Source organism: Parasteatoda tepidariorum, chromosome 4 (genome assembly GCF_043381705.1).
Source record: "Parasteatoda tepidariorum isolate YZ-2023 chromosome 4, CAS_Ptep_4.0, whole genome shotgun sequence".
Lineage (NCBI taxonomy): Eukaryota > Metazoa > Arthropoda > Arachnida > Araneae > Theridiidae > Parasteatoda > Parasteatoda tepidariorum.
The window spans coordinates 14,070,252-14,084,586 of record NC_092207.1 but is presented as its reverse complement, the minus strand read 5'-3'; positions in this window follow the sequence as shown (position 1 = coordinate 14,084,586).

Genomic DNA, 14,335 nt, shown 5'->3' with positions numbered 1-14,335 from the left:
CTTAATTATTTCTTCGATCAAACAGCAGTTCAAATCAAAGCAATTTTACTCAACTTCAGCCATCCTTTTATTGAAACCATACGACAACTTTTAAAGCAATTTTTAGCCTTAACCTAACTTTTTTTATTCAACTACTTCGATATTGGTCTATGTTGACATTGTTGTTAAACAAGGGGGTAGACCAGAGGTCGCCAAAGTGGTCTATATAGCCCCCAGGGGTCTATTTAACAAAAGCGGGGGTCGATTTGAGACAGGGGGGCGAATGGGGGTCGATCCGAATCGGAAGGGTCGATTGTGTGTCGAAAGAAAAAACAGTTCTCAATACGCAAATCACACATACCAAATTAAGAATGTAAAATTTGTGAATTTTTTTTATAATTGACTCAATATCAGTTTCTTTATAAAACATAAATTAATAAACGTACATTTATTGGGGTGAAACATGTATTTACGTACCACCGCGCAGTGGCACGAACACAGCGCAGTTTATAAGTCATGCATATGTGCGTTTGCCCAAATGTCACGTGTGACGAGCATTGACGTTACAAATGCAAATATCATACGCAGTTTCAGCTATCTTTGCAAACTGCGTTGAATATTTGCAGTGTCATTATTAAAACTTTTATAGTTTTGGATAATTATGGTTTCGATAAAACCATTCGTTTGGTTTAGATATTAATTTTAATTATCAATGCCCAAAAAAGAAGGTAAGCATTAATAATATGGATTAGTACAGCCCGCGACAAAACTATAGCACACTTTGTATTTTTTTACGAAAATTACAAAATTGACCAATTTTGACGAAAATTAAAATTGACCAATTTTGAACCCAATATAGCGAACCTTGCAAAAAAACACCAGGCACACCCATCTCATTGATCAAGAAGCAGTAAATCTTTAGTTACTTTACTTATTATATCTACTTATGCATAATTACTTATTATTTAATAATAAGGTATTTAAATTTCAATATTAATATATTTTTCATAAAACTATTGTTACACAATGTACTATTACTTTAATAAATGTTTAAAATCATAAAATAAATGTACAAACACAGTATCTAATAGAGTTTTATTTTAATTAACAGAAAATTACTTTTGTGGGGGTCGATGGAGATTTCGAAAAATTATATAGGGGTCGATGATCAAAAATGTTTGGCGACCCCTGGGGTAGACACTAAAAAAAAGATAGGTTCTCTTCCTGCCACAAAGTCTGCGGCAGTCTGGTGCTATGGAAACAAGAAGAGGGCATTTTAGGGAGGGTAGCCTCGATCAAGAGGTCTCCCTTTCTCTCGCCGAAACCAGTCCTAAAGAGGGACCCCGCACCCCTACTTGAAATAATCATACCTCGTTACCATAGTCACCGCCACAGTTCCAGACGAATGTCTGGAAGAGTACCTATGTCAAACAGTAATCGCTCCTTTTCTTGGTGCATGAATGCACTAAAATGAGTTCGATGTTTGTTCTGAAGTAATTTTTTTTCCTTCGTTATGTTTGTACACTTGCATCGTTATTTTGTTTGCCTCGATTAGTTAGATAAAACAGAACCGATCACTAATATAATAATTATTTAATCTATTTGACATTATCATTTGAAACTTGCGGTATCTATGCAACTAGTCTTGACAACCTAATTTTTGTGTTCCTAATAGAAACAACTGCTTTGTTTCGTTTTTCGTAGATCAAAAAATCAGAACTCGGAATTTGAGTTATAACACACTAAGTCAGGCGCATGTGATTACAGAGGAAACACTTTACTTGGTGTTGACGATAATTTAGAAAATCTACACCAGAATACAAAAATTATAAAAACGTGACAGGCTTAACTAATGAGGACAGCTACCAGAACTGATGCTGGTACATATTGGGAGAACGTGATTAAAGTTTTAGAAATAGCGTCATTAGTACCCAATTGCTTATGCAAATTTTAATAAGCAAATAAAGTTCAAACTTGTGTTATCTGATTTTCACTCAAAGAACAGCTACCGCCAGTGAGTACAAAATCGTACTTTTTATAGAAATGACTTCAATAACATTTCAACTTAGACTCATATAGAATTAGAATCGCTTTTTATTCAATTCAGGGTTATAAAAGTCTTGAGAAACCCACCCTCATTTGAATATTTTAGTTTCTTTCCCTTAATAAGAACAGTTTTGAACTGAAATCTTTAAAAAAAAAATGCTCATGTTTTTACTTAAAAGTTTGCTTTTATTTATTCACATCACTGACTAGAATAAGTATTTTAAGTTTTAGCCAAAACGATGCCCTATTTTATGGTTTAGCCATTGTTTAAGTTACAATACGAAGGATTGGAGAAGAAGACAATTGAAATTTTCAATTTTTGAAATACAGGTATGTGATGGAATTTTTTCGCATTATTATAATTATTATTTTTTTTTTTGAAATTTGCGTCCAAAGTCTATGAATTTTGGTTCTTAATCACTTTTTTGGTTTAAGGTCTGTCGCGACCACTCAATAGTTAAAAGCATTGAACTATCACTGTGAAGGGCTACAGCTTGCTTCTCAGTGGCTGCTTAATAGATCTATCGCAGGGAGATTATAAAAATAAAGATTTCTTTCAATTCTTGAGGGAGATGATAAATTCAGGGAAGCTGTTGAAATAACAACTTTGGAAGTGATTTCTTACCAGAAATGAAGCAATTTGATCAAATTCCTAAATTGTTTTAGTGAAACGATGAAGTAATTTTGGTTAGACGTTACGGTCAATTGTATTAATTGGTTAATATGAATAACTGCCAGTTAATGTTAATATCGTTATCAGACTATGCCACGTTGTTACTACAGATGATGGTAATTTTTAAAACATTATTTTATAGCTCTGAGTCAGCAGAATCACCTGTTGCTAAACTTGATAAGGAATTTGGTAAACTTAGTAAGAAGAAATATTTCGTTTCCTAAGAAAAAAGTAGCAAGCCTCCCATTTTTACTCCTTCTCTTATCTTCAATCGTTTTCTGAAACAGTTTATTTTTAAAAAAAGAACTATAAATTTTCCTCTCGAATTAAACTGCTACTAAAAACAAAAATCTCCTCTTTTACTGAAACGTACTGTTTGTTTTTAAAAGCGAGAGGCAGAAGTATTGATTTGCGTTCGTTTAATTTTTGATTTACTTAATTTGAAGGGAAAGAAATTAGGTTATTTCGTAAACAAATTCCAATTATAAGAAATTGTTTTAAAAGTTTGGTAACTGAAGAAGAAAAATATCCATTACGCCTGAGCGATTCTGAACAGTGTCAGCTTATCCATTAAAAGAAACTGCTGAATTCTTTAATCAAGTAGAACAAGAAAACTATTTACCAAAGAAAGAAGGGAAGCTTAAAATACAAAATAAAAATCAGAAGTTTGATTTGTTTTGTAAATAAAACGTTGTTATTGGGGGAAGAAAGAAAAAACTTTTATAAAGAAAAGCTCACTTTCCGTGATGGTGTAGCGTTGAAATAAAAACTTAGTGTTTAGTAAGACTCAAATAGTTTTTGAAACTGTTTTTAAAATAGACATAGGTTACATTTAAAACTAATTACTTTGAATAATTTAATTTCTCATATTAAATTTTAAACAGTTCTTATATTTTAAAACGGTTAAAAGATCATTTAAAGAAGTAAAGTTTTGGGGATGAAAATTATTGAGAATAGAAATAGCTAATGCCAATATATTTAGAATTCTAGTTTTGCAATGATATACCTTTTTTAAGAAAAGCATTTAGTTAGTTTCATTATTAATTAAAGGTTTTATTTATATTGTTAAGAAAGGAAGATTAATAATTATAATTTTTTTTATTTAATGGTGGTGTTGGGTGGACAGTGGGGTGTTGAGTATAAAGAAGCAAAATTAAAGTAACGTATTTTGAGTAAAAAGATAGTGGTAGAAGAGTAACGAATAAAAAGTAGGGATATAAAAGTGAAAATTTTAAACTCTCTGAAAGTTAAACTTTTTATTATTATTTAAAACAATGTAAAAATTTTCTAGATTAAATTATGCTAGAAAGTACTTTGCATGCAGCATTCGTAACCTTCATTTTTACCGTAAAATATTATACTCCAATTTTTAAAGTAATATTTAATTACAGTGATTCAGTGATTTTACGATAATTAACTCTGTAATTTTTAGAGTAATGTTTATTTAATTATCATTATTTACGATATACAATAGAGTTATTTACGATATTTATCAATGTAAAAATTATGACCTATAAAATTTTTTATACCATAATATATTCCGGTAAAAATAAATTTTACGGTAAAAAGTACCGACACCCTGAGTACTGATAATTTTTATTGTAGTTTGATCCAAAATTATTTACAGTGTAGTACGACACATAATGTTAGTATACTATAAGGAAATTGTATACCATCCTATTTAGAGGGTATTACAGAAAATTTAGACTCATCTAAAATTTAGACTAGCAGGCTACCGTGGCATTTTTTAAAACCAATAAAATTTATAGATAAAATACGAAATACTATTGCAATAAAATCTTCACCTAATAATTATGAATATCTGAGAGCCACGATGGTTCAGGGGATAGAGCGCTCGCCTTCCAATGAGGTGAACCGGGTTCGAATCCCAGCGATGACTGGTCGATACGAATTCCGCATCCGGTTTGCACCGACACAGTGCTGACGTTAAATATCCTCAGTGGTAGATGGATCATGGGTTAGAGTCCCCTTGCCGTCAAGCTAATCATGGGAGGTTCCAGTGGTTTTCCTTTCCCTGTAACGCAAATGCGGTTTAGTTCCATCAAAAAGTGTTCCACCAAAGCAAATTTCTCCCAATATTTGATTCAGGGGCTTCCTTGTCTTCTGGATTGAGTTCAAAATTGCAAGGTTACGGAGTTGAAGAATAGTAGTCGAAAGCCCAAGAAATTGGGTCGGTTGTTCAACGACGGTTATAAAATAAAATAAAATATAAATATTTGAAGTTTAAAAATAAAACGATATAAGGATTTGGAAGGCTGCGTGTTTGGCAATTATAGGTCAAAAGACCATTATAATATTATTCATAATAGTTCCAAAAAAGTATTAATTTTAAATTTTTATTTATATTGCAATTTAAAATATACAGGAAGTGGCCAGAGGTAAGATTAATCAAGATGGTTTAAATAGGAAACAATAGGATTCCATTAGAAATGAAGAATTAAAAAAATAAAATTAAAGATAAAAGACGTTCTAAAAAAAGAGAGCCAAGTTTAAAAATTGAGTTCAGAAAGTAAAAACAAATATAGTTAAAATAATAATAAGAACAAGGGTAAAATCAAGGGTAAACTCAATGTTAAGAAGAGGTAGATAGTAAAACGGTTTAAAAGGATCGAGTAAAAGTATGATACTAGTAAAAATTACGAGCCTTAAAAGGGAATAAAATTTGAAAGGAGACTAAAAGTCAAAAGGTAAAACACCAAAATATCAAGATCATAAAATCAGAGTTTAAACAGGTCGTGAAAAAATGAATTGGACGAGTTAAACTAGATGATAGAACAAGCATAAAATGGTAAAATGACACAGTGTACAGTGAAGGAAATGAAACAAGTGAAGTCTAGTATTTGTTGAGTCCAGTGTAAAAAGTTTGTTTTATTCATTGGTGGATGTTGGGGCCAGCAAATCTTCAAGAGTAGATTTGATGATTGTTTTAATTGGATTGACCATTGATGCTTGGTATTTAAGTTATCGAAGTGACTGTGACGCAGTGCTTGGTATTTTGGACAATATTTAATTAAGTGACAGATGTCCTTATGACTATCGCAATATTGACACTCTGATGATCTGTTGATATTCACCAAACACTCCATGACCTGTTAAAAATTGGTTTAGATAGAAGTTGGCCTGCAGTCTACGAGTAGAAGGGTCGGTGAAGAATTTAAATGTTTGCCGGCCTTTATTATTGGATCTCCAATCATTTTTCCTTTGTGTCAAGGTTTTTTATTTCCAATGAGCTGCACAATCGGTCTTGCCGATGAGCAGACCTAGTGCGTTCTCCAGAGGTGGTATCCACTCTTTCAGGACCACCACAATGGGTGAGATACCGTTGGTCATGTTAATTTGGACGTCTAGTTTCTGCCACACTAGATGGCAGCACCGAGACTCTATTTGGATGCTAAAGTGCACTTTGTGTCAAGGTAAAAATCTTAATAATCGAATTTGATCTGGGCCTTAGATCTCCGAACCTCATGTTTAATCCGACTGAGACAGGTGGCTGCTTTGTCTGCGACAACCACCACCTTATTGCCTCTCCTTTTTACCCAATTCAGTTCTATCTTTTTACTCCATAAGTTTTTGGTTTCTTCTTTGATAGATGATTTGATGGTTAGATCTGATAGTGCTGACAATGAGGAGAGGGAGTCGGTGAAGATAGTGACGTCTGAAAAACGCTGATTCAGAAGACAGTTTAGAGCTTGTTTGATTGCCAACAGCTCAGCCTAAAAAATATTGCTGTTATCCGAGACTCTAGGGGAGGTTAGCTGTTTTGTTTGTCCGTAGACCTTTATTACAATGCCATATCCAGTTTTGTAATCTTTGTTATCATTTGTAACCCCCAATTCTGAGCCATCAGTATAAATTTCTATTCTTCTGTCGTATACTAGGAGCCCGTATACCGTAGGACAGTGTTTCCCAAACCTACGATTTTTGAGTAGGGGAGAGTGGGGTCAATTGTAACATTTTTTACTTAACTATTTTTAACTAACAAAAAATCCAATATATTATTAGTATTTTTTGACAGACGTGTAAAGTAGACTATCCTCTACTAGAAGAAAAATAAATACCTGATTTTAAATATTATTATATTAGTCATTAACAATTTTTGACAGTCGCGCACTTGTTACAATTGTCCCCACTTACGGGGTCAATTGTAACAGTTCATAAATTCAACTAAAACATAGTTAATTATACATATTATCATAGTTGTGATATATTTTTTTATTGATCAAAATAGTAGTGATATTTTAGGAGTAAAAATAATAATGAGCAGAGACCTAAAGGGTTAAACTTTTAACTTTAAGGGGTTAAAAATTTTAATTTATGCTGTGAAAGGTGCCAAATAAAATAATGCACATGCAACATAATATAAATGCTATAGGAAACTATTGGTGGTTCTTAAAGAGTTAAGTAATGGTTTGTAAACATAAGATTATTTATTTTCAACTGTTACAATCGTCCCTTTACTTATTGTTACAATTGTCCCCAAGACGCCATTTCAACTTCATTTGTTAAAAACAATGCTAATTAATTAGCAAAACTAATCTTTTTTTTATTGAAATGTTAATTAAGGTGTCCACTTACATATTCGGTTACTAATTTTTATTTGTTTAAACAAAATTACTTTGTTATAATATAGTATTCTAATACCAAAAAAAGTACTTGCGTGGCGTGAAAATATCTTTTGCGATGTAACTCTTTCAAAAGTACATAAAAATGGTTGCCATCAGGGGTGTACATGTAGATTTGTTAAATGCACCCTGTGCGCCACCTAGGAACCAAATCTAGAACCCGACACTCGAAATTTTTGCTCTGTTACAATCGTACCCTGTTACAATTGACCCCACTCTCCCCTACCCTTTTTAAATTTTTCATAACGCTGTGTACAACTGATAAAAAAATAAATCTGTTTTTTTTTTCAAAAATATATTTCTTTTTCTTTTTTGGTACTAAGTTTTGTTAATAAGTTTATTTGTATCAGTAAGAAGGATGATATTGTTTTTGCTGTGATAAAAAAAATTGCAGAAAAGTTAAAATTTACAACTGGCTGTTGACACCACTAATTATTGACTATTAACTCTGCAAAAAATAGCCAATAGTAAAATACGTAATCGTTGATTTTCATACTTTGAAATTTTTGTTGTTGCAAGATATTTCGCATAAGAACGCGTACCCCCGCTAAACTGTTCCCATACCCTTGGGGGTACGCTTACCACACTTTGGGAAACACTGCCGTAAGAGATTGTATACCCAGGGCACAGCGGTTAAATCTTGCGGAGTGCTTTGAGACCGGAGATTCTACAATGGTATAAGTTTTTTCTTCAACTCATCGTCGAAATCCTTCATTTTCCAGCTCTATTTCAGTTTTCTTCTGATATATGTGTCTTCAATAATTTTGTATTGTATGGGTTTTACGCCGTTCAGTATCTGGAGAGCATCGGTGCTTGTCGTTGCGTAAGCCTTCGCGCAAAATTGTATACAGTGTAGAACGACACATTATGTTCGTACACAATAAAATAGTTCAAGTTAATATTGTTTAAAAAAATTAATAGAGGAAACAAGAAACAAATACAGATTATATTGATAAGAATAGTAGTAATTTTGAAGAATTTAATCAAATAGAACATGAATATCTTTGAAATTTACGCAATGAAAATCTTTTGAAAAGAACACGCTTTCGAAAAAAAAAAATTGCGCCAGTTATTGGTATGCATTTCTTTGGGATATTTTTGTTGCAACCCTTATTCGAGGGAAATTCCATTACAATTCGAAATCTTACTCATAAATATTGGATAAGTATTTTTACAAATGTAAACATTTTTATAATAATATCACCCAGCAGAAGATAAAAGACAAATTATTTTTATTACCATTATCTTATGCATTGTATTTGAGGGATTGAGCGTTCGTTCTTGAGAGAGAAAATGCTCGTTTTTGCATTTAAAAACTTTGTCACAACCTATTTTGTAGCCATTTATATTATAATTCTTTTTGGAACTAAGAAATACCGATTTATATCACTGAATTTTTATTCTTTTTCTAATGCATGGTTTTGCAATAGATAGTAGTTAAGTTCTCCAGCTGCTTATAAACGCATTCATTATCTACCTGCACTGTAAAAAGTTTCGGATCAAATCATGGTATAAAGTAACGGCACTTCGGTGCTTTATCTGTAAAATGCATTTTACCGTATAATCCGTTTTTAGCGTAAAATATTACGCTGTAATTATTACTGAAATATTTATTTAATTTGAGTGATTCTGTGTTTTTGCTGTAATTATTATTGTAGAAATTGCGGTACATCTGATATTTTGCTTGTATGTTCCAGTAAAAATGGACTTCACAAAAAAAAGTACCGGCATCCTGAGAGCCGGTACTTTTTACTGTAATTTGACAGTATGGAAAACCTAAAAAGTTTAATATTTGACAGTGGGGGTATGAACAAAGAATATAGAAAGGAGAAGTCTAGCTTTTCGAATACCTTACTAACGTGGTGAACCGTTCGGTGCGGTATGCTAAACCAGAAAAAAAAAACATGCACGGTTTAGAAGAACATCATATGTACTAAGATCCAGTGCATACGCTTATAAGAAGTAAAATGACAGGACAAAGAATATAGAAAGAAGAAGTTCAGTCATTCGAATACTTAACTAACGTTGAGAACAGCTCGGTGTGGTATGCTATACCAGAAAAACAACTTACAGGCACACTTAGATTTAGCAGAGAATCGTATGTACTGAGGTCCAGCGCATGCGCATAAGAAACAAAGTGGATGTTAGGAGATGCTTTACCTGTGAACCTGTTGTTGAACCTACATGTATGGTTAGGTACGCTGCCTCCCGCAGCGGCATTTTATTCTTTCTCTCTATGTCAAAATGTGTTCAGATTTAATCCAGAAGGATGATATCAATATATTCGCGAAGAAATATCCTAATTAATAGTACAGTGCTGCTTATCAATAGCGCAGAACAAATCAATAATGCAATAAAATAAAAATGCAGAGCAAATCAGTAATAAATAAAAAGGGAACTTTTCTTTCTATCCCCAACCCCATAAGTGGTAGGGCGGAGAGGAGGTTGCAAGCTTTTTAAAGAAATTCTGTTGCTGTGACCTTAAATGTTGTGGTCCTCGTGAATGAAGAGAAAAACATCAAATCTTGGAGGACAGGTTTACATTACATCTATGGAAGTTAGCTTCCTTCCTCTATGTCTATTATTTGGGCAGGAGAAGCGTTACCTATAAAGCGGTTGTTAGACAACTCTGCAAGTATGGTTACGTATGCTATCTCCTGCAAACCGCCCTTTTATTCTTTCTTTTTATGTCAAAATATGTTAGCAGATTTAATCAATATGGATAATATAAGTGTATTATCAAATAAATATCTTAGTTAATAGTACAATACGGTTTATGGATGTAGTGCTAAAATGCAGAACAAGCCAACAATAAATAAAAAGAGAAATATCTTTTATGTCTTTACCAACCCCAGTAGTGGTTGGGTGGAGAATAGGGTGACTAGGAGGGATTCCGTTTCGAAACCTCTGCTGCTGTGCCCCTAAATATTACTCTCTTCTTTATACGCAGGGACTGCAGGATGCCTTGGGGGACTGGTTTACATTATGTCTATTGAAGCTAGTCTTCTTCTTCTTCTATATATATTCTTTGGTATGAGTGTGCGTCAGGTGAAATTTTGTCCTATATCACGCGCGATTGAAATAAAAACAAGATCTCAAAATCTTTTCAGATATTTGAGTCTCGGATAATTTTAAAGAGTCTTGTAAGGAACAGGAATACATTATAAAAATGCAACAGGGTACTATAGAAACATGTCAATCTTAATAGTTGAATTAGGATATTTTGTGAAAATTGTTTTTGGTAAATTTCGAAATTTTTTTTTGTTGTTGAATATAAATTCGAAATTAGTTCAGTACAAGTAATATTTTTATTATAAATTTGAAAACATTTTAGAATAAAAAATACAAGTGGACGCAATATTTTTCAAGAGTGAAGAAGTTAGAAAAAGTACTCATTGTATATTTGCATTTCCGATACATCTAGTGAAAGTGCAAATGCTGTCAAGCAAGCACGAGGCGGTTTTTATTTTATTTATTTAAAACTTTTTTGTATTACACTGGTTATCATAAATTAAGGAAAATTCACAAAAATCGCGATAACTCAAGAAATTACACATCTTACAGGCACACTCTTACCCACAATATACAACACATAGTAAGGTATTAAACAACATAAAAAGAAATTATCAGACATTAATAGTAGTATAGAAATTAGCACATGTATAAAATAAACAAATTGGAAGTATCGGTTTGCAATAGAAAAAGTACCTTTAATATGGAATATGATTGCCTCTAGAAGCAATACAGCACAAACAGCGATGTGTGATGCTTTCAATTATGCGGTCTATCAGTTCAATAGGAAGTGAGAGCCATTGCTCTTGTAAAGCAGTTGCAAGCGTGGCAAGGGTCTGAGGGGGCGGATTGATGGCAGATACACGCCTCCCTAGAGCATCCCAAACGTGCTCGATAGGATTCAAGTCCGGGGATCGAGCTGGCCACTCCATGCGAGTAATTGTTTCCTGTTGAAGATAATCATCAACAATGCGAGCTCTGTGTGGTCTTGCATTATCGTCCTGTAACAGGAAGCAATCACCAATTGCCCCGGCATATGGGCGCACATAAGCATCAAGGATGTTGTCTCGATAAACCTGAGCATTCACGGTTCCCCTTGGAAAGACATGGAGGTATGTGCGCCCTCCTAAGGATATGCCTCCCCAAACACAGACACTGCCTCTTCCGTATGCATCTCTTTCACGGATGTTTGATGGATGATAACGGGTCCCAGGTTCTCTCCATATCAAATAACGTCTACTGTCACTTTCTAGACTAAACCTGGACTCATCCGTAAAGAGAACAGGCCTCCATTGATCTGACGTCCAGTGGACATGTTGTCGGGCCCACTGCAAACGGTCTCTCCTATGGCGTGATGTGAGCGGCACGCAAATGGCTGGTCGTCTCGCATACAGACCACCTTCGTGGAGCCTTCTGCGCACAGTTGACGTTGACACCAACCTTCCGGTGGCTGCAGCAAGAGAGGATCTAAGATGTGTCGGAGTAGCGGTTCTATTCCTGCGTGCACTTAATGTCAAATATCGGTCATCGGCACTGGTCGTAACAGTTGGCCGTCCTTGACTGAACCTCCTAGATGCCGAATCTGTGGTTTGAAATTGCCTCCAAAGTCTATGAACCACAGATGGACTCACATTTAGCCATCTGGCCACTTCTGATTGACTCTGCCCTGCCTCTAGTCTCCCGATGGCTCTCCATCGTAGTTCTTCAGGCAAATGATGCCTAGAGGTCATTATTACGAATTGGCTATCTCAGATTTTCAATGTCGCAATCACAGTAAAATTTGTGTGCTTTCTCTCAAACTTGGACTTTTATGCTCCAGGCAGATGACGTAAGCCGAGTGCAGCGCCACTAATTTGCATATTGCAATTTTACTCAGCTACTCTTAGTGGACAACATATGCAAATTTTGCACGGTTTGGCTTACTTTTGAAAGAGTTATCGCTATTTTTGTGATTTTTCCTTAATTTATGATAACCAGTGTATATTAATTACGATTAAATCAATAAATCGGGTTATTATTAATAATAAGCACGTCTTTTGGAAAATGTGATAAATTATGCGCACTTATCATATGAACCGGTTATTATGTTTTAATTTAAAATATTTAAAATAGCAGATTTAAAAGTTCAATTTGTTTATGACATGCTCTTAGGTATCATGATAAGATTACATCAAATTTTATTAAATATTTCAAAAAACATATTTTTTTGTTGATTTTACCAAAATCATTACCAAAGCTACTCGGTAAAAATTACCGAGCTTTTTTGGTGCTTCCTTAGAGCTAGAAACAAGGTAAAGTTTCCCACATTCTGATAGTTTTTACCATACTTTTTTTCTCCTACTATTAAATTCAGCGATTGAAGAAAAGCTCGTTTCCAAAACAGAAATATTCTTTTATTCGGATGAGGTATTATAATGCAATTTACTATAATACTTCCATTAAATTAAAAGAAATTTTTTAACAAACTGTAACTGTAATGGAACGGATGTGCATTACTAAATGACAGAAATAAAAAGTGGTTATATATTTATGATATTTTTAATTTAACTAAATGGAAAAAGAAAGAATCTTAATTGAAACAAGGTCAAGTTTCCCACATTCTGGTAGTTTTTACCATACTTTTTTTCTCCCACTATTAAATTCAACGATTGCAGAAAAGTTCGTTTCCGAAACAGAAATATTCTTTTATTCGGATGAGGTATTATAATGCAATTTGCTATAATACTTCCATTAAATTAAAAGATATTTTTTTAATAAACTGTAACTGTAATGGAACGGATGTGCATTACTAAATGACAGAAATAAAAAACGGTTATATATTTATGATATTTTTAATTTATCTAAATGGAAAAAGAAAGAATCTTAATTGAAACAAATTAAAGTTTCCCACATTCTGGTAGTTTTTACCATACTTTTTTTCTCCTACTATTAAATTCAACGATTGAAGAAAAGTTCGTTTCCGAAGCAGAAATATTTTTTGATTCGGATGAGGTATTATAATGCAACTAGGAGGCTCCGCCCCCTGCTCGCCAACCCCCGAGAATTGCTACGCAATCCTATGTGGTTCACGCCGTGAACCATGGCTCGCTGGGCTCGCTTGCCAATGAACACAATGTTCTAGCACAAAGACATAGCATATTATCATCAAAGACATAGTATTTTATCATCAAAGACATAGTATTGTACTTATGTAGAAGAATTCTATCAATGTTCTTATTGGCTTTTAAAAAAGTATATTAGCTATTTAGATTGTACATGGTGAAAAAATCAAAACATTAGCGAAATGAGAAACATATTAGCAAAATAAATTATTCAAAAAACATTTTTTTCTGCAAAGCTCTAAGAAATTAACACTAAGCATTTAGAATTTCTTTGAAAACACAATTATAGATTTGGCATCTTGGAGCAATTACTGAATGGGTGTCAAATGACTTAACTCTTGACCAACATAACTTGTTTAGTCAATACTAAACTGATTTTCTCAAAAGTCTGACCTTGTGCTTTTTTATAGTCATGGAGAAGACCAGCCTAATTAATTCCTAATTGAGTTTAAATTAAATATTATCATGTTTTTAGGGCATGAATCTGAATTGAACAACGTGATAATGCTCACTCTGGTTATTATTTCCGTTTTTAAAAGCGCTATATGTTGAGCCACCTCATGTGACATTTGCCATGTGACATTTTTAGCAGTAATCATTGCTCGATTTTCTAACGTTGCCATTCGGGGAGTTGTAATGAGGCTTTTTTTTGGTGTCGTGTAAGAAAAATATATTAGATTTGCTATAATACTTTCATTAAATTAAAAGATATTTTTTTAATAAACTGTAACTGTAATGGAACGGATGTGCATTACTAAATGACAGAAATAAAAAGCGGTTATATATTTATGATATTTTTAATTAATCTAAATGTTAAAAGAAAGAATCTTAATTGAAACAAAGTAAAGTTTCCCACATTCTGGTAGTTTTTACCATACTTT